This window comes from Thamnophis sirtalis, unplaced genomic scaffold, assembly GCF_051295495.1.
Source record: "Thamnophis sirtalis isolate CommonGarterSnake01/CBP01778 unplaced genomic scaffold, rThaSir2_p1.2 scaffold_15, whole genome shotgun sequence".
NCBI classification, from domain to species: domain Eukaryota; kingdom Metazoa; phylum Chordata; class Lepidosauria; order Squamata; family Natricidae; genus Thamnophis; species Thamnophis sirtalis.
This window is the reverse complement of record NW_028261395.1, coordinates 1,000,790-1,025,479: the sequence shown is the minus strand read 5'-3', so window position 1 is coordinate 1,025,479 and position 24,690 is coordinate 1,000,790.

The window sequence follows — 24,690 nt, the reverse complement described above, 5'->3', positions numbered from 1 at the left end:
GGGTCTGGAGCTAACCGTTATTGACAAAATCATTTCTGGTCCAGTCACAAATACGTGCAAGGAAGCTGATCAGCGTTGAGAGCAAAAACAACCACAGGGATAATATGGTCAGGGAAGCAAGCTTTCTCTCCTTCATTCACAAAAGAATGCAATCTGCTTGGTATGTCTGTTCCAATTCCATATTCCTTTGCTAAGGAATCGTGGCAAGAAAGAGCACTGGCCATTGATTAAGCATCATAAGGAAAACAGTTTATCTTACTTTTGTTCCCCAAGCCTTCTGCCCATCCTCTTGTAATTTATCTAGCTAGGGAGACTCAAGATAGCTTTGAATATTGACTCCTTTGTAAGCTTCAGTTAAGTTCTTCCTTGGATCTCAGATTTCAGATTTCAGATTTAATTTATTTGTATGCCGCCCTTCTCCGGGAGGGATTCAGGGCGGCGAACAACTCAAAAGGGGAAAGGGGATACAAACACAATACATATAATTAAAATACACAAGAGTCATACGGCCATACAAGTCGAGAGAGGCGGGGAACTCATCAACCCCAGGCCCGCCGGCACAGCCAGGTTTTGACGGCTTTCCGGAAGGCCTGGAGAGAGGTGAGGGTCCGAATCTCTGCAGGGAGCTCGTTCCAAAGGGCCGGAGCCGCCACAGAGAAGGCCCTCCCCCGGGTAGTAGCCAGATGGCATTGGCTGGTAGATGGAACCCGGAGGAGGCCAACCCTGTGCGATCTAATGGGTCTCCCTTGGTCGGACATGATTTCTCCTCTCCGTTCTCTCTTCCTTCTTTCTCTTTAAGAGAAAACAAACAAACAACAATAACTTAGTTGAAGACACAGTTTGTCTCTCACAGCTTTAATTTTAGCGTTGGAAAGCTAATCAACATCTGTGAAATGTTGAGCTTCCTGCTGATAAGTTCAGTGGGCATAATTACTGCTGCTTTTCTTCGGGCTGGAAGAAACACAAGGGGGAGCTGGGAAATGATCAAGAGGGGAGGATCTCGTGCCCATCAATAGGCATCTCGTCCAAAATAAACGATGAAACTGCTTTTTTTGGAAGAGTGGCTTTGCGTCATCTCAAGAAATGCCCCTGGCATCAGAGTAACTAGTTTTCTTGCTCTACTACCAAAGTGTTTCTCAACCTCGGCAACTTTAAGAGGAGTGGACTTCAGCTCCCAGAATTCGCCAGCCAGTGGTGAGGGAAGCCATCTATCCTCTCTCAGCTGTAAAAACTCGAACAATCACAAGATGGCAGCAAGGCAATAGAGAAAGCCCTTCACAACTTGATGTGAATGTGATGGTGTGTGATGATCACCTTCGTTTTGATGCTGCCCGTGTGAAATTGACTTAGGTATCAAGAAGTTCTTTCGTGTCTGGATCTGGCTAAGAGCGAAATGATAAAGGGTAGAGGCCTGGCATTTGTGCAAAGTGCATTTGGAAAGGAACACTATAGCAATAGCAATAGCAATAGCAGTTAGACTTATATACCGCTTCATAGGGCTTTCAGCCCTCTCTAAGCGGTTTACAGAGTCAGCATATTGCCCCCAACAACAATCCGGGTCCTCATTTTACCCACCTCGGAAGGATGGAAGGCTGAGTCAACCTTGAGCTGGTGAGATTTGAACAGCCGAACTGCAGATAACAGTCAGCTGAAGTGGCCTGCAGTACTGCACTCTAACCACTGTGCCACCTCGGCTCTTATCTCTCTCTCTCTCTCTCTCTCTCTCTCTCTCTCTCTCTCTCTATCTATCTATCTATCTATCTATCTATCTATCAATCATCCATCCATGCATTATATCTGTTTATCATCTATCTATCTATCTATCTATCTATCTATCTATCTATCTATCTATCTATCTATCTATCTATTTTTCTATCTATCTATCAATCATCCATCCATGCATTATATCTGTTTATCATCTATCATCTATCTATCTATCTATCTATCTATCTATCTATCTATCTATCTATCATCTATCTATCATCTATCTATCTATCTATCATCTATCATCTATCATCTATCATCTATCATCTATCTATCTATCTATCTATCTATCTATCTATCTATCTATCTATCTATCTATCTATCATCTATCTAGCAATAGCAATAGCAATAGCAGTTAGACTTATATACCGCTTCATAGGGCTTTCAGCCCTCTCTAAGCGGTTTACAGAGTCAGCATTATTGCCCCCAACAACAATCCGGGTCCTCATTTCACCCACCTCGGAGGATGGAAGGCTGAGTCAACCCTGAGCCGGAGAGATTTGAACAGCCGAACTGCAGAACTGCAGTCAGCTGAAGTAGCCTGCAGTGCTGCATTTAACCACTGCGCCACACTTGAGGAAAGATTAAACACCACCAATATTAATGAAAATATTTATGCAAGATGGATCCCTTGGCTGACATATACTATGAAGTATGCCTATTATTATACTGTCCTCTGATTTTTTTTTATTTCTAAATTACTTCAGAGAAAAAGAAGATGCAAACTTATTGTGCCCATACAGAAAGTTTTTTAAAAAAATAAGAGCTGTTGTTTATATCTTATATTATATGTTACATATGTTATATATAACAGCTCACAAAGTTATGGGTCAGTCTTTCTCAGCCTTTTTACCCTGGAGCAGAATTTCGCAGTCTCTGCAACTTTAAGCTGTCCAGACTTCAACTCCCAGAATTTCCCCTGGGGAAATTCTGAAAGTCCTTATGGACTAAGAAATTCTGCCCTGGAGGAACGCTTGAAAATATTTTCAAGTCTCGGGGAACCCCCTGAATACGATTTGCAAAAAAAATACCAAGGCATCACAGTAGAATCTACTTCTAACCTACACATTTTATCTTTATAACATTAAGGTGGACGGTCAGCAGCTAAATCGTGGCACAGAAAAATTGGCATCACTGCCAACCCTAGCATTCTTCATTTCAAAACATGGAAGGTTTTTTTTTAAAAAAATCCAAACTTCTAAATTGGAAGTGTCTTGGCAATTTTACGCGGGAGAAAACGTGAATAACCAAAGACCTACATGCTAACACCCGCGAAAACCTCAGAATATGAATATATAAGATTTTTACAACCCCTGGTAAGCCCCAATTATGGGGGGAAGCTAAACTGCTTCCATCATCTGTCAATCGGCTCGTCACAAGAGTCCATCACGACAGAAACCCAATGTTTTTACTGTTGCCTTTGTTATCAGCACAAATAAAAACAAACAAACAAACATACATACATACATACATACATACATACATACATACATACATACATACATAGACATATATATATGTTTGTTTTCTGAGGTTTTCGCGAGTGTTAGTACAAAGGTCTTTAGTTATTCAGGTTTTCTCCAGCGTAAAATTGCCAAGACACTTCCAATTTTACGTGGGAGAAAACCTGAATAACCAAAGACCTACGTATGTATGTATGTATGTATGTATGTATGTATGTATGTATGTATGTATGTATATTTCTTTTATGATAATCTGGAAGTGCCTGACCCTCAGATTCTCAAGCATCTTGCACAACTATCATTTTGCCACTAGCCAGCAGTATTCACAAACCTTGGGCATCCTCCAGAAGCTTTGTTAAAGGACTGCTAACCAACTCTCTCTCTCTCTCTCTCTTTCAAAAGTCATGGGACATCCTTAAATCACCTCCTAAAACCATTCCAGGCCTATATAATTTATGCTTTTGACAGCCTTGGGTTTTTTTCCCCCTCAGAGGGAGAATAACTAATTAAAACTGTAGTTTCGCAGCCTCCAATTGAAAGTTAAGGCAGAGATCAAAAACATTAAAGATGTAAGTTGAAAAGGGGAGATCATTAGCTGTAGCGAGACGAAACGCGATCCTTGGTAGTTAACAGCCAGCAGTATTTGCCTGGCCATTTTCCACTGAAAAGAAACAATTTTTATTGCAGCTGGGGGGGCAAAAGTGGCCCTTCTTCTTTGCCTTTTCAAATGTTATTGGTTCAGTCAGAAACACGGACAACAAAAAGCCCATTCTGAGATGTCCCTTAAGGGCTCCAGATAGTAAGTAATAATCTCCTGCTTCCTGCCAATGTGCTACAAGAACAGTGAGCAAGATTATTTAAAACCAGCCCTCCAACGTCCAATAAAGAAGAAGAGTTGCTAAGTCTAAAGGCATGCCCACATTTCTGGGCTCTTTCCTGAAATAAATCATCAAAATTTACAGCTCTCTGGCTGGGGGGCAACTAACCCCAAGAATGTTACTGCTAATATGGGAGACATAATTGTGTCTTTCCAACAAATCTGCATGCAGAAGCTGACTGGACTAGCAATTAGATGTTACTGCAGCCCTTGTTAAGGAATATTATTATTATTATTATACAATTGTATCACAGCGGGCAGTTGTTTCCAGAAATTGGCCATGCAGTGCTTTGTTGTGCCAACTCTCCATTCTTGATTTTATCACAACTTTTCTGTATTTATTATTATTATTATTATTACTCAATTGTATCACAGCAGCCAGTTGTTTCGCCGGATTTGGCATTGGTTACTAGTCGGGCCCCACCCAGGGGCCTAGGACGTCGTAACGTATTTTCGTAATATGCGTGCAGATCCAAGCAGTGCGGCTTTTTGCATTTGACTGATGGTGATTTTGTCAATTTTTAACTGTTTTAAATGTAATTCCAGTGCTTTTGGAATAGCATCCAGTGTGCCAATTACCACTGGAATTACCACTGCTGGTTTGTGCCATAGTCGTTGAATTCGATTTTTAAGTCCTGGTATCTTGCGATTTTTTCATGTTCCTTCTCGGCAACCCTGCTATCACCTGGTATTGCGATGTCTATGATTGTGACCTTGTTTTTCTCAACCAGTGTGATGTCTGGTGTATTATGCGCCAGTATTTGTCCGTTTGTATGCGGAAATCCCACAAGATCTTGACCATCTGATTTTCGGTGACTTTTTCAGGCTGATGTTCCCACCAGTTTGTTGCTGTTTTAATATTATAATTTTTGCACAAATTCCAATGGATCATTTGTGCTACTGAATTGTGCCGCAATTTATAATCAGTCTGGGCGATTTTTTTACAGCAGCTGAGTATGTGATCAACAGTTTCATCAGCTTCTTTGCAAAGTCTGCATTTTATTATTAATTCAATTTATAAGAATATCTTTCACTACGTTTGAGAAAGCAACGATGTCAAGGGTCCAGGATGGTCTTGTTGCAGAAAATGACAGGCTTTAGACTTCTCAGGATACAGGAAAAGTTTATTTGGCAGCCAGGTTCAGAAAGCGAGCCCATGGCTTAGCATTGCCAGTTCTGAACAACCTTCATTATCGAAGCACGCGTTCTTATACATTCTCAAAAGCATTGCAACATGGAAATACTTAACTCATTTCTTAGTGGTTACCTTGAGGAGAAAGCCTTATAAGGAGATGAGGGTCTTACTTCTCCTTTTGTTTCAGGTATGGCTTACGTGTTATTAACGAACTTTAATTGAACTTTGTGGTTTGGACTTTTAACACACAGTTTTGACATAGGGACGTTGGCGAGAACATCCTGTGGTTAGTGAATGGGGACACTTCCTTTAAGCAACTTCTAAACTGTCCCTCTTATTCTATTGCCAAGTCCCAACTCTTGTCTATGTGACTTTTAATATAGAAGTAAAGGGGTTCTAAGAGGCTGTCCAGCCTGACCCGGTAGGTTTCACACTTAATGTCCAAATCTCACTTTACAGCTGCTTTAGTCTGAGGGGCCTGTACAAGACATTTCTGTTCTTTAGTTTAGCCACTGCTGGGACATGGTATACCTTCCACTGAGTATCTCTTCTCCATTCCGCTTAATCCTAGATAATTTATCAATTGGTGAACACCATTCCCATAACAGTCATTACACACTGTCACAATGTGTGCGTGTGCTTTAGCTTTGATCCTTGCCTCCTCTTAACTTTGCTCAACATTTTCAGCAGAGGATACACAGCCATTATTCATGGAGATTATCACAGGTTGAAATGGAGACAGGATTTGGGAAAGATTACGGCTCTTGGGTATTCAGGCTTTCTTGCCTGGATGAATAATAAAAGTGACCATTCTGGAACAGATTAATGTTGGCAGATCTATCTATTCCCATTGCTGTTTTGAGTTACACAGAGCAGCTAAAAAAATCTGAAGGCGTCTGCTAGCAGCGTTTTTGACTAACACTTTTTTATTAATGTGCTTTCCCGAGCTTGCAACTTATTTCATCAGATGCATGGAGTGGCTAAACTGATTTAAGATTTAATATGGGATGAGTTGCGGGCAGAAAGGCATGAAAACAAGATGGTTATGCCAATATGGTTCACATTTGAGAGGGGTTACAATTGCCTTAACAGCCAGTAATTGTAATGTGTTAAGCATCCTTTGTGTTTTTGAGACAGTCAGGGAGAACTCAGTCCTCAATTTAATAAAACAGATACTGGAAACAAGTTTCAGTACTATAGATAAAAAGTGTATTGGATAGCTGGACAGTAGTAATGTAAATCCACCAAAGGAAAGCACATCGTAGGTCATTCCATATTAAGTTTGTACACGTGCCCCTAATTTGCAGTTTCTTTCCAATTAGGTTTTGTCTTATCTGATTGTATCTATTTTCACTTCCTTCCACAGTTGAAATGTGAATAGATGGTGAGCAAGCTTTGAACAATTTTGACCTGATAGACTGTTATACCCGTAAGATGAGATGCTTGAAAATAAGACAGACCTCTCAATCATCTATCAGTCCCCATGGCCTGTCTCACAAATTGTCTACACACAAAGTTTTACAATGACTGATAACACATGGCTAATCTAGTGAAGAGAAGGACCAGGGGAGACATGACAGCAGTGTCCCAACATTTGAGGGGCTGCCACAGAGAGGAGAAAGGGGTCAAGCTATTTCCCAAAGCACCTGAAGGCCAGACAAGGAATAATGGATGGAAACTGAACAAGGAGAGATTCAACCTGGAAATAAGGATAAATTTTCTGACAGTGAGAGCAATTAACCAATGGAAGTAGTTGCCTTCAAAAGTTGTGGGAGCTTCATCATTGGAAGCTTTCAAGAAGAGGACTGGACTGCCATCTGTCAGAAATGGTGTAGGTCTCCTTTTTGGGTGGGGGGGTTAGACTAGATGACCTACAAGGTCCCTTCCAACTCTGTTCATCTGTTAAACTGGCACCTTCTTCTCACCAGATGGCCACCAAGGTTGTTTTGCTAAATCTTTGTTCGTAAAATTAAATGGCTGGATCAGTGGTGGGTTGCAGGAGGTACGGCCTGGTACGGGCATACCGGAGCCTGCCCGGAGCACCAGCTATGGTGCTCTGGAGGGCCCACCTGCCCACCCAAGCTCCTTACCTTACAAGAGCCGAGGTGGCGCAGTGGTTAGGGTGCAGTACTGCAGGCCACTTCAGTTGACTGCTATCTGCAGTTCGGCGGTTCAAATCTCACCGGCTGAAGCTTGACTCAGCCTTCCATCCTTCCGAGGTGGGTGAAATGAGGACCCAGACTGTGGGGGCGATATGCTGACTCTGTAAACCGCTTAGAGAGGGCTGAAAGCCCTATGAAGCGGTATATAAGTCTAACTGCTATTGCTATTGCTATTACCTGTCATTTAAAGCCTTCGGCACTTACACACACACACATAGTGCGTACAGCGCCTGTGCAACACTCCACCGAGCAGCTGGAGCATCATTGGCACTGTCGTACCGCTTGGGATCTGGAATCCATCACTGGGCTGGATGGAGACTAACAACCTTTACCCTTTTCTCAGGAGTCACTGTCCTTGTGAGACAAAACATCACCACCCTCCAGACCTTCCGCGAAGCCCTTAAAACCTGGCTGTTCCGACAGGCCTGGGGCTAAAAAGCTTCTACCCCCTTCTGGAATGGTATGACTGTTGTGTGTTTTAAATTATGTATTGTTGCGTGTCGCTTTAATTTTTGTCTGCATCCCCCTCCCTTGGTTGAGTTGTGAGCCGCCCTGAGTCCCCTTCGGGGGAAAAGGGCAGCATATAAATAAAATAAACATTCAACATTCAACATGGACCATGGTTGCTTTCAAAGTCCATGTGGCTTAAGCAAATAAGGCGTATCTTATGGGTGGGGAACCACTCCAAATATATCATTATAAAGTTGTGAAAAGAGTGTATTCAGAATCCATGGCACTTCATAGTTGAAGCAAAATGGTCCTTATCTATAAATCATCCCTGTGCATCTTCACAATCCTTTGTGGCGTTCAGTTTAAACATTCGTAGGAAGGAGGTTTTCTTTGCCCGTACATTCAGCTTTCCGTACATGCTAAAAGTAATTTGGTATTTTTCCAATAACCTCTTGCACCAAAAAAGCCCTTTCGAAGTTGTGCTGTAAGCCACACCATAAATCCAGAGCAAATCCTCCTATCAAACTTTTGCCTCCGTGTTGTTAACAGCTGAAATATCTACACAGATCACAATAAAAGTGTTGTTTGGCTTAGTGGATGCCGCCATCTAGTGCTGTAGCATGTTCTGCATAACGTGAAACAAAAGCTCCATATTTGTAGGAAATAATTGGGGGTCGGAAGAGATTTCCCTCTGGGAAAAGACCTTTCGGATTTCACAAACGTTAATGCCTCTTCTCGAGTCATTTTTACAGACTATGATGTATTTAAATGAATGAATTACTGACATGGGAATATAAATTGGGAGGAAACTAGACTTTCTCGTTTACACAAATGTCTGTCCTGGCCAGGCGCACGGAAATCACAGACACTCAGGTAATAAGTCTTATATTTTTTACTAAAAGTGATTTTTCAAACAGGACTCCACTGGCAAAAAAGGTTTAAACAAAAACCAATCATAGGTTCTCACTCCCAAAAACCCCAGTCCACAAAAACTCAACTCAAGTTTATATTAGAGAATGAGAGAGAGTTTAAATCCTCCATAAAGTACCAAAGGCAGCGGTGGGATTCAACCGGTGTAAGAACCAGTTCACTGGGTGTGAGCCAAATGAAGTGCAGTGAAACGCTGTGCAGGACTGCTTAAAAACTGGAGCCACCAGGACTTTGTAGCGCATCCGGAGACCAATAGGGAGCCAGTGCAGCTCACGGAGGACAGGTGTAACATGGGTATACGGAGGTACACCCGATATCGCTCACGCGGCTGCATTCTGGACCAACTGTAGTGTCCGAACACTCTTCTGTGGGCATGGCTTAGTGGGCATGGCAGGGGAAGGCTACTATAAAATTTCCATTCCCTCCCGATCATCTGGGACTCGGGAGGCAGAGAATAGATGGGGGTGGGAGCCAGTCAGTGGTGGTATTTACCAGTTCTACAAACTACTCAAAATTTCCACTACCATTTCTCCAGAACTGGTCAGAACCTGCTGAATACCACTTCTGATACCAATCAGTGTTGGTGGTGTTTCCCTATCAATGGTGCGATACAGGTAGTCCTCAACGTACGACCAAAATTGAGCCCAACATTTCTGCTATTAAATGAGCATTGCCTCATTTTATGACTTTTCTTGCCACAGTTCTTAAGTGAATCACTGCAGTTGATAAATTAGTAATTTGGACGTTAAGTGAACCTGGCTTCCCCATTGATTCTGCCAGTCAGAAGGTCACAAAGCTTGATCAACATGAACTTGGGACACACCAATGGTCATAAATATGAATTGCCAAGCGTCTGGATTTTGGTCACATTAACATGGGGATGCTGCAAAGGTCGTAACTGTGAAAAGAGGTCATAAGTCACATTTTTCGGGGCCGATGTAACTTTGAATGCTCACTAAACAAACTGTTGTAAGTCGAGAACCCCCTGTGCAGTCTGCTTTGTGCAGAGCTGAGGTGGCGCAGTGGTTAAATGCAGCACTGCAGGCTATTTCAGCTGACTGCAGTTCTGCAGTTCGGCTGTTCAAATCTCACCGGCTCAGGGTTGACTCAGCCTTCCATCCTTCCGAGGTGGGTGAAATGAGGACCCGGATTGTTGGGGGCGATATGCTGACTCTGTAAACCGATTAGAGAGGGCTGAAAGCCCTAGGAAGCGGTATATAAGTCTAACTGCTATTGCTATTGCTTTCAAAAACAAACAAGATGGTTCTTTTTAGTTGGACATCTACCCAAGTCCAGCTTGTTCTTTAGTTGTCCTACTCTACAGCAGCATCATTCCCAAAATAATGTTCCTTTAAAAAGGTAGCTTTTCTTTCTGAGCAGCAAAATAATGTTGCATATTATTTTCTTCTTCCATTAGTGACTTTAAAGGTCCATTTGGCCAAATGCACCTTATGCCATGTTACAGTTTGTTTTTACCTTTTTTTCTAAGGTTTGCAAACGAATTTGCATCGGGCTATTTGAAAAGAATAATTACCAACGCAGGTGTCTTTGTTCCAGTCTTGCAAAACAACCGGTTACAACAAATAGAATATTAGTGAAACAAAGGCTTTGTGCCGTGATTCATTATTTTACTTTAATGAGAGATTTAATTAGAAGGTGGTTTTCAAACTTAGCAGCGGGGTTTTTGCCTTTGTTATTATTAACTCGGTTATCGAAGCCTCCTTTCCCAAAGTTCCCCCTTTTGACATTAGAAATCAATCAAATAAAATGAGCTACAGGGCAGCTTGAAAGGTAAGTGACTCAGAAAGGAGAAAAAGTCAAGGCCAAAAATACTTTACGGCAGCCTCTGTATTGGCAAAACATTATAATGAGAGGTTGGAACAAAATTACTCATTATGCTGAAGCTGCTACAAAAAAGAAATCTGCCTACACAGAAAGTGTTTTCATTTCATTTCAAAGCTGTTTTTATTGTTTTATCAGGGGTGAATGTCCTGTTGTCGAATTCCTCTATCTCTTCTCGCCAGAAGACCATGTGGGAATAGACTCAACTCCTTAACAATAATCCTGTGTAGTAGAGAAGGTTGAGAACGTGATTTAGCTCAAGGTCACCTTGAAGTCTTCTTTGAAGGACAATTTGAAATGTAGGCCCCTTCGTTTGCAGCCCAAACTTCTAAACGCTCCACTACAATGACTTGCTACAATTATAAAGAAACTAAACTATTTCAATTGGCATTGCTTTGTAACGACCTGGCCTGCAATCCTGCTTGGAAAACTGCTGAAATGTCCCCATGTCAACGAGATTTAGAATAGAATAGAATAGAATAGAATAGGATAGAATAGAATAGAATAGAATAACAGAGTTGGAAGGGACCTTGGAGGTCTTCTAGTCCAACCCCCTGCCTAGACAGGAAACCCTATGCCACTTCAGACAAATGGTTATCCAACATCTTCTTAAAAACTTCCAGTGTTGGAGCATTCACAACTTCTGGAGGCAAATTCTGTTCCATTGATTAATTGTTCTCACTGTCAGGAAATTTCTCCTCAGTTCTAAGTTGCTGCTCTCCTTGATTAGTTTCCACCCATTGCTTCTTGTCCTGCCCTCAGGTGCTTTGGAGAATAGCTTGACTCCCTCTTCTTTGTGGCAACCCCTGAGATATTGGAAGGCTGCTATCATGTCTCCCCTAGTCCTTCTTTTCATTAAGTTAGACATACCCAGTTCCTGCAACCGTTCTTCATATGTTTTAGTCTCCAGTCCCCTCATCCTCTTGGTTGCTCTTCTCTGCCCTCTTTCCAGAGTCTCCACATCTTTTCTACATCGTGGTGACCAAAACTGAATGCAGTATTCCAAGTGTGGCCTTCCCAAGGCATTATAAAGTGGTATTAACCCTTCACGTGATCTTGATTCTATTCCTCTGTTGATGCAGCCTAGAACTATGTTGGCTTTTTTGGCAGCTGCTGCACACGGCTGGCTCCTATTTAAATGCTTGTCCACTAGAACTCCAAGATCCCTTTCACAGTTGCTACTGTTGAGCAAGGTACCTCCTATACTGTACCTGTGCATTTCATTTTTGTTGCCCAAATGTATATGTTAGTAGTTAGTGCCCTGAGCAAAACATCCAATTGATACTCATAACTTAAACCCTAATAGCAGATGTGATTTCCCCCCCCCTTGAAATTAGCTTATTTTAAACTAAAGATAAATTTGAGTTATAGTCTATATATCTAATCTATAGAATTTACAGAGCATTAACAACAATATAGTGCTCTCATGGTTAGATGTCTTAAAATTTAAGGGGAAGCTTGTTCCCATGGGAAAACTACATAGTCAATCTGAACACCAAAGAAGTTTCCAAATTTCAAGGGGAAAATTTGACTTGAAAGCCAAGTCAGTTATCCATGGGGAGATAGACACTAAGACAGGGAAGACACTGTGGCTATCGATATACTGAAGGGTTCAAAAGAAAACTTTTATTAACAGAACAAACTGTTTTTTATTCCTAATCTGAAATTTTGTATTCAGCGCAGAGGATAATGGGAGGAGTTGAAAATACTCGGAATTGTCACCTGATCAGCAAGATGTAGTGAACAGATAGCAATAGCAATAGCAGTTAGACTTATATACCGCTTCATAGGGCTTTCAGCCCTCTCTAAGCGGTTTACAGAGTCAGCATATTGCCCCCAGCAACAATCCAGGTCCTCATTTCACCCACCTCGGAAGGATGGAAGGCTGAGTCAACCTTGAGCCGGTGAGATTTGAACCGCCGAACTGCAGATAGCAGTCAGCTGAAGTGGCCTGCAGTACTGCACCCTAACCACTGCGCCACCTCGGCTCTATATCTATATCTAGATGGCCATGTGGGGATTTTAACTGAGAATTCAATTCATTGCAAAGAATACCCTTTGCTAAAAAGCAATTTAATTTCCATCACATTTCCCTAATGACAACCTTTGCTCATTTTCCGGTTGAGCCAATAACCAAGCACTCTGACCATTCTGATAATTATTTTAAATGCATTTGTTGCAAGCAAGTAACCACACTCGTTGCTTCCAATAATCCATTTTCTTCCATTTTACACCTAATTTACAGAATTAGCCACTCTGGTCAATTAAGTCATAATGACAACTTAACCACCATGCTGATTTTTTTTTCCTAACATAAACTTTGTCATAACAGATTTTTTTTTTCTATTACCTAGTCCTAGGCGAGGATTCTTCAACCTGGAACTTTCCAGTTGGATTTACTATTATTACCCAGGATCTGCAGTCTGCTATAAGAGATTATGGAAGCAGGACAATTTTCCCAAATTGGGAAAAGTCACATATATGCATAGGCAATTAGCAAAAGCAGTTAGACTTATATACCGCTTCATAGGGCTTCCAGCCCTCTCTAAGCGGTTTACAGAGTCAGCATATTGCCCCCAACTACAATCCGGGTCCTCATTTCACCCACCTCGGAAGGATGGAAGGATGAGTCAACCTTGAGCCGGTGAGATTTGAACAGCCGAACTGCAGAACTACAGTCAGCTGAAGTAGCCTGCAGTGCTGCATTTAACCACTGCGCCACCTCGGCTCAAGGATGTGCAAATAATGTACAGAGTTGAGTTGAGTGAATTGATATGTCAAATGTTTGCATTGCTGGCTCCAGTTTTTAAGCAGTCCTATTCTTTGTTGCAAATCTACAAATTAAGTTTTGGGGGGAGGCCCGTTGGCTGGGTCCACAAGGTGCTTAGACCTGGCCTATGGGGCTGCCATGGAAACAGTAAAGGACCAGCCTATGGTGTCTCTGCCAGTGAAAACGCAGCTTGGGGGGGGGGGCGTACACTGCCCTCCCGAGCTCTGTTTTTGCGGGCCAAAAGTTACAGGAGGCCATCACAACTGAAAACGGAGCTTGGGAGCTCATTTCCGCTGGCAGACCGCTCAGGTTGCCACAAGCACCCCTGACACGAATAGCAATAGCAATAGCAGTTAGACTTATATACCGCTTCATAGGGCTTCCAGCCCTCTCTAAGCGGTTTACAGAGTCAGCATATTGCCCCCAACAACAATCCGGGTCCTCATTTCACCCACCTCGGAAGGATGGAAGGCTGAGTCAACCTTGAGCCGGTGAGATTAGAACCGCTGAACTGCAGATAACAGTCAGCTGAAGTAGCCTGCAGTGCTGCATTTAACCACTGCGCAACCTCGGATCTTGATGATGTCAAGAGCTGATGATGTCAAGCTGGCCATGCCCCCACTGGCCACGCCCTCCCAGCCCCCCCGAGGTCAAACACAACTCTGACGTTGCCTTCAATGAATCAAGTTTGACACCCCTAGGTCAATTTTAAGCTGCAAGGATTTCAACTCCCGGAATTCCCCAATTAGCCATGTTGGTTGGAATTCTGGGAGTTTTAGGATAAGAACTGCTGAGATTGAGAACATTGCTCCTGGTCAGGGGTCAGCAAACTGCAGCTCTGGAGCCGCAGGTGGCTCTTTCCTCCCTCTGCTGTGGCTCCGTCACTGGTCGGCGCCACAATTTTGAGAGGAGCTTCCAGTGGGGAGAGGGGGAGAGAGAAGCACAGTGCGCCAGGAGAAGACTCTATGGCATGGGGGGTGTTTTCCAGTTGTCTCCCCAATTGATAGGACTTTCGGTTATGACAGGTAGAGGAAAAAGTACGCCGTGCTAGGAGGAGACTCTATGGTGGGGGAACTGAACTTCCGGTCAGCTCCAGAATTGAACAGGGGGCTTCCGGTTAGGACCTTTGTGGCTCCTGGTGTTTTCTTTTCTGTGGGAAACGGGTCCAAATGGCTCTTTGAGTGTTTACGTTTGCCGACACCTGGCCTAGGTTAATTAATTCCGTGGCCTGCCAAGGGGAGGAGGGGGATGGGACTGTCCTCCAGGGTGCAGACTATAAGGTTGATGCTCGCACACTACTCAGCTGTTTCATAGATGGTGCAGCAACAATTGGTGCAGGGGAAATGTGCCTTCAGGTCAGTTATGGACAACTTCCCCTTATGGTTTTCTTGGCTGTCTTTTCAGAAGTGGCGTGCCAGATTTTCTCTTTCTTTCTACGGCTGATTGGCTTAAGGTCATTCAGTTGATTCTGTGGCTAAGCCAGGTATTCACAGACCCTGGTTTTTAATGTGACCACTTAATCACTGTACTAAATTGTCTTTCAAGAAGTAAGAGATGGTATACCCATGTATACTGTTGCTCTTTAATTCCACTGTAAAAATAGGACAAGCTGAATATATTGACATATAGTAGAAATACACCAAGGGGAGGAGGAGTGGGATAGAAGAAAGACGGGTAGAGAGGGACGGGAGAGAGGATGGGAGGGAGGGTGAGAAGGAAGGGAGGGAGGGGATCGGGAGAGAGGAGTGGTAGAGGGGGAGGGGAAGTAGGGTAGAGGGGAATGATGGAGGGAAGAAAGAAAGTTGGAGGGGGGCGGAAGAAAGAGGTGTATGGAGAGTGTTAGAGGTATATTGGGTTTCTATTTTGGGGGGTATTGTTGACAAGAGGAATGGCTGTGTTTATTGTTTAATGTTGTATGGCCCCGCTTATGCACAGTATATATGTGACTGTATGAAAATGGAAAATGGAAAATAAAAACACATTTTACAGGAAAAAAAATAATAATAAAAAAACACATAATAAAAAAAGAAGTAAGAGATGGAGCTATTAAAACATAATCCAAATATAATAGGTAAGGCTCTGAAATGATGGATTTGCAAGCATGTTGGTGTCACCTGTTAGGGGCCACAAGGCTAAATTCTCTCCAGAATGATACAGTATGGCAAATGGATTCCCCCTATCAATGAATGCACCTCATTCCAGGTGCGTTTGCCCAAAACGTTGATAAGACCTCTTGATTCATTTGGTCGCATGAATCTGATCTCATGAAAGAGATATTTGGCTTCCTCTCCTCTATTTTACTGCCCTGCTTTCATGCCTGGAAGTGAGATAATCTACAATAGAAAGCCACTCACACTCCCTTCTAGTTCCCAGCCTGGCACAATAAACATTATTCTTGCTAACACCAAAGGCAATTTACTTGGAATCCAAAACAAAGCCTCTTTGCTATAACTTTCTCGCCTCCAATAGCCAGATGGTGATGAGATTCTCTTTTTTTTATTATTATTAAAACATTATCATTCAAGCATGAATACAAGATCTTATAAACCAATCCGGGACAAAACCATTAAAATCTCAGAAACCAAGCAGATGTTTTATAAAGTCAACCAAGGCCTTGTTGACAATTAACTGGTTTTGCTGCTGAATTAGGTTTTCAATCAGCTTTGTACTTGCTTTACTGGTGTATTGTCAGTTATGTCTTTACTGATGTGTTTAAGAACACGTATATTTTATTTAGGGTATTTCATTTTATTTTTAAATCCTAATCTTTAGGAACAAATTCATTCTCCCACCACGACTATTTTTCTTTAATTTGTTTAGTTATTCGTGACATTTATGTGTTCTTATTATTTGTCTCCCACCTTTCTATTGAGACTTAAAAATAACATACATTATCATAAATAAATCAACATAACATAATATAAATCATCTCCCGTGATTTAATCTTACACCAAAAACAAAGTATTGTTCAGTGGTTTCATAGAATGTGTTCATCAGTTGCAGAGTTAAGATGGCACTTAAAACAGGTTCTTCCTAGAGCAAGTCCTACATTTTGCAATAGGTAAAATTGTCATTCCAAAGGCCTCAAATATTATCCATGGAAAACATCTTCCTCTTCTTTGTACCTTGGCAATCAAATGTTGGGTTGTCCAATGACTTGTATATAATGCTTCTAACTCAGCTGAACACTTAAAATTCCACAGTTCTATCTATGTACCACCCATGTACAATGGCTACATTACTTCCTTCTCATCTGTTCCACTACCTTCTCTATTGGTATCACTATTACGATTATTGTCAATGGTGGGTTGCTAATTTTTTTACTACAGGTTTACTCTTGCGCGCGTGACACTTCTGCACATGCGCAGAAGCGTCCGGGCAGGTGGGCGGAGCCTCCGCTACTAAAAGTTTGACCGATCCAGGCTAAACCAGGAGCAGCCCAACTCTGATTATTATCCTTTATTATTATTATGATTATTACTTTGTTGGTTTTTTGTGTGTACACTGAGAACATAGGCACCGGAGACAAATTCCTGAGGTATCTAATCACACTTGGACAATTTAGTATTCTATTTGTCTCATTCCTAGAAAGCCCATCCCTTTTAAGAGAGTGGCTGTATTTGAATATATCTTGCCACAGTCTATTTTCTTATAATTTTATAGAACAGTGCTGCTTAATCTTGGGAGTTTTAATATAGGTGGAAGTCCACAAATGCTTGCTGGAAAATTCTGGGAGTTGAAGTGCACAAATCTTAAAGTTGCCACGTTTGAAAAACACCAGTTTAGCCAATTGATTGATGGATTGCAAATGCTTCTCTACCACTTCCCTGCATTGCTTTCTGCCGAAATATTAGCAGTCTTTGGGATCCTATTTGGTTAGCCATTGGCTATGAAAATAAAGTGGGCCTCTCTCAATTATAGGCTTTGCAGCACCCATAATTCTCCTGTCATGCCCTAGTGTTTTAACTCCAGTGCGCTCTCTTTTCCAAGGTTGGCTTCCCTGTTCACACCCACACAGGGAGAAAGTAGATATAGTCCGTAGCCTGTCTGATATCTGAAACATGCATTGTTGTGATGTGAACCTCTCCTCCCTCACCAAAGCCCTCACTGTAGATTTCTTGGCTGAAGGCTAAAATTCGTTTCAAGTAAAGGTCAGAATAAGAAAATGGCATCGTCCGTTGCACTCATCTCTGTGTGAAAAAGAATTGTTGGGGTTTAAGGCAGGTTTCCAATTTTTCTAATTTACCAATCCCCCCCCACACACACACACAAAAAACAAAAATTAAGGAGAAACATTCAGTCTATACACTGCATTGAATTCAACAGTGCAAACTATGCATATTTAAATTGCTAGTTAGAGGAGGAAGTTTGTTTTAACTGATTGGTGTGTGTGTGTGTGTGTGTGTGTATGTGTGTGTGTGTGTGTGCATGTATGTATATATATATGTTTGTGTGTACATACACACACACACATATATGTCTGTGTGTGTGTGTGTGTGTTGTATTTGTGCTGATAAATAAATAAAGGGAGACTAGTATAGATCTATTTCAAGCTATTTAGCTCTCATCAGCTAGCCATACCCTTACTGGGATTAGAACCTGTGCTGTATTACATCTTAGGTAGATGTGTTAACCACTTAGCCACAAGGTTCTCCTCCTTTATCAGCTATATATATAATATAATATTAGCCTGGAGCCTGGAGGAGGAAGAAGAGGAAACTTTCCCACTGAAGACCTTAAGTTCAGGAGTAACAAAGTGTAGCTATGGGTATATGTGTTCAGATGCTGAGTAATTTTAGGCCCTAGATGTTTTACATGGTTTTACAGAGGGAAAGCAGAAAATTCCTTTAGTCATAAACCTCAAATAACATTTTTTTTTGTGGTCCTGACTTCCATCACTATCAAGACCATTAATACGCACGTGCTTGTACTCTTAATTTCTTAGAACAAAAACATTTGCTATCCTTGATTAAGAAGAATAATCTTGAGCATCAGCTGTTTCCCATTTTAAATTAAATTATAGCAAGCTCATGTTAATGACCAAAAAGATAACATATTTATAATGAGAGAAAAAAACTAAATCAGCACTGTAATCATGCAAACATCCCGCAGCTTAATTCTGCCACGCAGTGTGCAATTTTTATTTCAAAAGATTAAAGCAGGATTCTGCACAATCAGAATCAATCCTAAGGGGCTTGGGAGGGAGATACCATTTCAATGATTATTTATTGCTGTCCATTTCTCTGCCTTTCTCCCTGTGAGCATCTCTTGACTTTGATCTTAGGCCTCATCCTATCCCCATCCTATGTGAGGGATGTCTATTCCATTTATCTTTCTAAATTTCAAAATAGGATTCTAACTCTAATAGGTTTTTTTTCCTCCAGACTTCTGGCTTAAATTTTTATAGAAAAATTGACCAAATGTTTTAGGCACAGGGAAGTGCCAAAATATTTCTTTTTTTCAGATCTACAAAATGAACCCAAATTGGCATGTGGCTTTTCATCCAGAGACTGTATAGGTAGTCCTTGACTTATGGGAGCGCAAAACTTCTATTGCTAAGTGAAACATTTGTTAAGTGAGTTTTGCAGCTTTTCTGGTCACTGTTATTAAATGAATCACTGCAGTTATTAAATTAGTAACGTGGTTGTTAAGTGGATCTGACTTCCTCGTTGCATTTCCTTGTCAGAAAGTCACAAAAGGTACATGACCCCAGGACATTGCAACCATCATGTGCATGAGTCAATTGCCAAGCTTCTGGATTTTGATCATGTGGCCATGGTCGTAAGTGTGAAAAACAGCCATAAGTCGCTTTTTTCAATGCCCTTGTAACTTCAAACGGCGACTGAACAAATCGTTGTAAGTCTTGTATGTCCCACATGACTTTATGAGTTGGATTATGTGTCATTTACCTTTCCAAGAGCAGTTTCAGAAAAAAGCTGTGAGGGGAGAATAAATGTTTATAAATAAAGACGGAGGTAAAGGTGGGTGGATGCCTGTTCGGTTAATATTATTAACCAGAAGATATGATAAAGTAGAACACAAATATTATCAGCGCTAATAAAATTGGAAAAATATATATTCAAAATAATGAATAAATGAATTTATTTGTAGAAACTTCAATTATATCTATAAAATATTAATGAAGAACTAGCTCAGCTTTTTTATGTATTACTAGATCTAGCCATATATAGACCATCTTATTGCTCCATCTCCTCCTCATTTAGTACAATACTGTGTATTATTTTGATGCGCCATATTTGTATGTTCAGATACTTAATATTGTAATTATATATACATACATATATATCTATTAGATTTTTACAACCCCCGGTATGCCCAAATATGGGAGGAAGATCACTACTTCCACTCTCTGTCCTTCGGCTCGTCACAAGAGACCATCCAGGCAGAAACCCAATATTTTTTTACTGTTGCCTTTTTCTTACATTTTGTTGTATTTGTGCTGATAAATAAATCAAGGGAGACTAGTATAGATCTATTTCAAGCTACTTAGCTCTCATCAGCTAGCCATACCCTTACTGGGATTTGAACCTGGGCTATATTACATACTAGGCAGACATCTTAGCCATTAGGGCACAGGCTCTTATCCGTTATCAGCCAAGCCAGGGTGAAAGATATCTGTATATCTGTGTATACACACAAACACACACACACACAAACACATTACTTACATATATGTAGGTAAGAAAGTGGGTATTTTATCAGTATTAATTATATTTTGAGTGTTTATTGTTACAAGCATTGTAATTGTTTGACTTTTCTTCAAAATTAAATATGGCTGTATAGTAAACTGGGGAAAAAATAAGGAAGAACAGACATCAGGGTTTCATCTCTGTTTTTACAGCATCATTTAAGTGTCCCGAAGATCCTTTTCCAAGAGGCTTTTTTCTTTGAAGGCGTTTCGCTTCTCATCCAAGGAGCTTCTTTAGCTCTGACTGGATGGTGAAGGATTTCTTCAGAGCTGAAGAAGCTTCTTGGATGTGAAGCGAAACTCCTTCAAAGAAAAACCAGAAAGTCCATTTGCCTCTTGAAGAAAAACACCTTTGGGACAACGATGGCCTGGAGAACTGAGACATCTATTACTGAAGTGGAAATTTCAGGGTGCCCAGCTGGTCAGCCCTGAACAAACAACCGGTTATATCTTTCAAAATGCCTTATTTTAGCCATGTCAGAAAAGGGCGAAGCAAAATTTGCATCCTTGAGAATTATAATGTTCCATTTTGCTCTCTTTCCATCCATCAGGAAAAGATTCCAGGTAAAGCATTTCTTTAAATGCATATCTTCTGCAGTTAACGGAAACTTACTATTTTCACAATAACAAGCTTCCCAGCATTTGAAAACCTAACACAATCTCCCCATTTTTTTACTGCCTGGAGGATTTTTCTTTTTCTCAGGGCCAACTTGAGAAGCGCAAATGTGAAGTGGGGGGGAGGCACAGATTTTATTTTGCATTCTTCAGCAGTTTGGTTCAGAGTCATAATATCCCATCTGTGTGGGGTTTTTTGTGTGATTTTTCTGCTTAATATCTCTGGCCCATCTGCATTCGAGATGTTTGCCAGCACATTTCTGGCCTTTCGCTCCTCACCGCTGATTCCGGTCAAGGCCCCCCCATGGGTTCCAAAGATGAGATTTCAAATCCGAGTGAGAACCGGCTGTGTTTTGTGTTACCTGCTTATCAGAGCAGCTCTGGAAGAGAAAACTCCTCGTGGTTCACACAGAAAGATAAGTGCGTTGGTTGTTTTAGGTTTCAGTGCCCGTTCCCAGGACAGATCTAAGACATGTTGTCCTAGCCAAAGGACAAGATAGCGCCTCTCTATCTTGTTTTGACGTCCTCTACCTCAAGGCTGGCAGGGCAGCTGCGCATGATGCCTCCCAGGGAAGGTGAAAGTATCTTCCAGCAGCAAAGAGAATATGAGTTTAGGAAGTACATCGTGCATGGCACTAACAGTGTTTCCATTTGTGCATCCCTTCACCTGGTCACCTGTGCATAGGCACAGTATTTGCCCAAATCTTCCAGCCAAGTCTTTGCCACCGTACCTCTTACAGGTATTTGTGGGAGGACACAAGGTGGGTTGTATGGAAAGGAGCAAGCAACCACTTCCAAAGTTTAGGGACATCTTTACATCCATTTTATAGACTCCAGGTGCATTTGCAGAACAAACTCCGAAACCAAAGGATCCGCTTGTGGCTTATAGCACATTGGGGCACCTCGGTTACACAGTGCTTTGGTGTAGTGCAGTGGTTCCCAAACTTGGCAACTTTAAGACTTGTGGATTTCAACTCCCAGAATTCTCCAGCCAGCAGAGCTGGCTGGAGAATTCTGGGAGTTGAAGTCCACAAGTCTTAAAGTTGCCAAGTTTGGGAACCACTAGTGTAGTGCAACAAATGACTACAGGGATGACTACAGGGCAGAGGGCTCAAAAAAGTCAGGATGGCACCCACAACCCATCCCATTCCATCTTTTTCTTCCATGCAACACATGTAAGAAAATGGGGGAGCTTTGATACATGGTTGTGGCAATCTTGACATTTTCCACCCCATCCAGAGACCCTTGGAATGAAGCTTGTAATCCTCTATAGGACATCTGTAAATGTGTTGCCCTGTGTGTCTCAATGCTTAGAGCAGTGTTTCTCACCCTCAGCAACTTTAAGATGTGTGGACTTCAACTTCTGGAATTCCCCATGGAGCTGTCAGAATGGAATGGAATAATAATGGAATGGAATATATATTTAGGTATATATTTAAAGTCACAACCCCCGGTATGCCCAAATATGGGAGGAAGATCACACTTCCATTCTCTGTCCTTCGGCTCGTCACAAGAGACCATCCAGGCAGAAACCCAATATTTTTTACTGTTGCCTTTTTCTTACATTTGTTATATTTGTGCTGATAAATAAATAAAGGGAGACTAGTATAGATCTATTTCAAGCTATTTAGCTCTCATCAGCTAGCCATACCTTTACTGGGATTCGAACCTGTGCTCTATTGCCTCTTAGGCAGATGTGTTAACCATTGAGCTACAGAGCTCGACTCCTTATCAGTCAGGCCAGGGTGAAAGGTATATATTTAAAGTCACAACCCCTGGTATGCCCAAATATATGTATATAATTTTATTAACTTTTTACATAGATAAAAGTCAAATATTAAAGAAAAACATAAAAAGTTTAAGAAGAAAGAGAAAAAAGGAAACGTGCAGGAAGCAATACCGTAAAAGAAAGATAATTTAAAAAAAAAACAGGAAAAAAAATCCATCCTTTTCTGCAGTTACTATACAAACAAACTTATTAGCTCTCCTCCTCCTTTCGTATTACAAAAATTGCTTCAGCCCTTCAGTTAATCCTTTTTTCATTGGTGAATCTACAAATCATCATTCACTCTTTTCCATTTTCAGTTAAAAGTCCATAAAAGTTTCTAGTCCTTTGTCTTGGACTAGTCATGTCAGTGTGTTGCCATTTCCATCCTCTTCACCAACTATTCCTCCACTGTGGATATTTCACTATTTCTCCATCATTGTGCATATAACAATAACTTTCCTGCAATTATTATTCTTCCTAAGTCTCAAATAAAGACACCACATCTTGTTCTTTAATGTGTGAACTGAGCCAAGAATTCCCCCCAAAATCACAAGGCTGGCATAGTTTCTTGTCAAAAAGCTCACAATTGTAAATTAAAGGAGAGGCCTGGAGTCTCTTAATTGCTGCTGTAAATTCAATCTGTGTTTTGATCTCCCTCCTTCACACTTTATGTCACTGATGAATGCAGATAGTCTTCTACTTATGACAATGAAGCCAAACATTTCCATTGCTAAGAAGGCAGTTGTTAAATGAGCCAAGAACCCATTTTACAATCTTTTTTGCCACGGTTGTTAAAGCAAATCACTGCAATTGTCAAGGGAATCATATAGTTGTTAAGTGTCTCTGGCTTCCCCCCCAATGAGTTTCCTTGCTGGGAAGATCACAAATGGTGATCAGATGAACCCAGACCAGTGCAACTATCCTAAATTTATGCCACTTGCAAAGCATCCAATCTTTTTTGCCATGTGACCAAGGGCTGCAGTGGCTGTAAACATTAACACTGATCATAACTTAGGCTTTTTTTTAGTGTCATTTTAATTTAAAACACTCACTAAACAATGGTTGTAAGTCAGGGACTAACAGTAATGAAAAACAAGCAACCTTAACCTACATTTTACAGGGGTATTGTACTGTAACAATAAAACAGGAGGGAGAAATATTAAAGTTTTTGGAGAAAGGTGGGATATAAATTTGGTGTTTTTGGCATAATTTACTACAAGGTGTACATGCAGCCTAATTTAATGGAGGATTTATTCATTTACTCAGCAATTTGAATGAAAATATGTATTTGTAGTCTGTTGCCAGGTGCTAAACTGTTTTCTTGATTGAATAATATTTAGGGGACCACACTGGATGGAACAGCCCCATTCTGGTTGTCTCCTCTTTGTCAATGTTTATAGACTCCACAATGTCCAAATGTGGTATATTTTGATCTGTGTGCACTGTAGAACTTAGATGAGTGACTAACAGCCAAATACAGCAAATCATGGCTTACTGAAATATGTGAAGCCATTATTCTTACTATCTTTACCACAGAATGCAGTGATTATATTTGGCCCTCAATTTAAGAGTTAAAGCCAATTGCCCAGATGTTGTACTTAAACAGTGTTTCTCAATCCTGGCAACTTTCAGATGTTTGACTGAAACCCCCCAGAATTTCTCAACCAGCCATGCCAGTTGGGGAATTTGGGGGGTTGAAATTCATGTGTCTTAAAAGTTGCCTAGTTTAAGAAGCACTGGATAAAAAAACAGGAAGACTCACACCTCGATCAACCTGCAGTCATAGCAATGGGTGGGCCTTCTCCGGGTGCCGCCAACTAGACAATGTCGTTTGGCGGCTCCTCGAGGGAGGGCCTTCTCTGTAGCTGCCCCAGCCCCTATGGAACGATCGACCCCCAGAGACCCTCCCCACTCTCGTGGCCTTCTGCAAAGCCATTAAGACCTGGCTTTTCCGGCAGGCCTGGGGCTGTTGACCTCTTGAATGAGGTCCAGCCCCATTAAGGTTGAGTGCATGCTTGTGTCTCTTTTAACTTGTCTTCTACTTTTTAAACTTTTTAGTACTCCTTTTATTGTTTTTATGTAAGCCGCCCGGAGTCCTTCGGGATTGGGAGGCATATAAATTTATTAAACTCGAACACAATTCACGGGGTGACTATCTTGCAGGGTTTAAAAGGGATTGCAAAATATACTACCTTGAGCATTATG